Below are 1,892 nucleotides of genomic sequence, written 5' to 3' on the forward strand. Positions count from 1 at the left end.
GTGGAGCGGGAGAGCTGGCACCGGGAGCTGGGAGACGGCGGCAGCCTAGCGGCCCGACCTGCCGAAGGAGACGCGCCTGCCGGGAGCAGAGGGACCCTGAGCCCGCTGTCTGCGGAGTCTGGCCGTCCAGCTAGCACGCTGCTGGGGCTGGCTGGACGGCGGCGGATGGAGACGGACCCAGGAACGGGTTTCCCTCCCTAACCCCACCCCGTGTGAAATCAGAGTTGGAGCTGGGGCTGGAGGGAGACACAATTCAAAGCGAATTGCCCAAGCTGGGCTTAGGGGGCTGCAGGCTGGTAGGGGCGTGAGAGGCCAGGCCCGACCCTCTGCTGTGGAAGGCAGGACTGCACCGCGCTCTGCTATGACAGGGGCTTCGGAGGAAGAAAGCTAAATCCTTATCATCAGAGGGGCAGCTAAGATGCACCCTGGCACTCCCCATCCCTCTCTTCCAGCAAGGCAGGGGGGCTGACACCCCCTCCCCCATTCCTTCTGAGAAAGGATAAAGAGAAACTGTAATTTTCCGTGGGATGGAGGAGGACCCGTGTGGGAGCAAGCTAGAAAGGGTTAAAAAAAAAACCCACCTTGTTTATTAACAATAATAAATTTTTTTTTCAAGTGGCACTGGTGTCAAGGGAAGGGAAGGGCTGTGGAGCGAGTCTGGAGCAGGAGGCTGGAATTACGCAGTTAGGCGAGTTTAATGACCTTTTTGACAGAGACAAAGCGGTGCCGATACAGTAGATAAATAAACGGGTCTGTCACAGGCAGCGGCGAGGCTGTGTGTGAATTTATTTTTCTCATTTAAATAATTTGATCTATTCCATCATTCCCAATCTCTCCCATTTGCCAGCTGTCTGGTAAGAGCATGGCCCCCAACATCTGAAAAGCAAATCTTTAATTTTCTTACAAATAGGCTATGAGTGGAGCTCTATCTGGCCTATTAATTTCGCTGTCTTTTCTTTCTCTCCCTGTCTGGGCATAGGGGACCAGGGCTTTGTGTGGAGATGTGAATATTGCAGCGTGGCCAATCCTGCCAATTAAGAGGGGACTCCCCCACCCGCCACCCCCCCACCTGAAGTGGCTGTGAGAGGAGGAGGAGAGATTCCCAGGGCTCTCCTCTTAAGAAGAGAAAGGTGTGCTGGTCTTCGGGCCACCCTCAAAGATCCGCCAGCAAAGGGAGTTACCTGTGGGCTGGCTTTACCAGACTTGGGCCTTCCTCACCCTTGAGCCGGAACGGCTGGTTTCCCAAGCAGCCACTGGAAAATGTTACCCAAGAGCCCAGAGGGAAGAACATGCAGACCAGAGCCAGAGAAGCAGCAGCTGCCACCTCTTGATAGAGAGTAACTACCCGCAGTGGCACCAGCAAGCAGAAGCTCAGGAGAGGAGCAGAAGGCCCGCCCTCCAGGGGGAAGCTGGAGGAGCCTCTTCGCTCAAGACTGGGCACCTCAGCGCCATCACCTATCAGCTTCCACAGCTGGTTTAGTGGCTCCAAGGAACCCAGAAGTCCAGGCTGTTCTCTGAAGAAGAACATCCCAGTGCCCCGAGGGGGGATGGAAAGGGGATTGACAGCACCTGAACTAAAGGCCTAAAAGGGCTGAATCACCAGCAGTGCTCAAGGAAGGGGAGGGGAGGGTGGGGAGGGGAGCCTGGATGCTAGTTCTGTTGGGGTTGTCCTGCAGGCAGTCTCTTGCCATGAGAGGGGCAGGGTGCAGGGAACGATGGCCTGGCTGAGACACTGAAGAAGCAGAGGGCAGAGGTGTGACTCCTGGGAGGGGACAGATCTGCAACCCAGACAGAAACCCTGGGAAAGGCCAGTGGGAGGGAGAGATGAATGTGAGGGCAGGAGGAAGAGAAACAGCCTCCAAGAAAGCAGCAGGAGAGTGGTACTAGGGAAG

The sequence above is a fragment of the Myotis brandtii genome, unplaced genomic scaffold (assembly GCF_000412655.1).
Source record: "Myotis brandtii unplaced genomic scaffold, ASM41265v1 scaffold274, whole genome shotgun sequence".
In the NCBI taxonomy this organism is placed as follows: domain Eukaryota; kingdom Metazoa; phylum Chordata; class Mammalia; order Chiroptera; family Vespertilionidae; genus Myotis; species Myotis brandtii.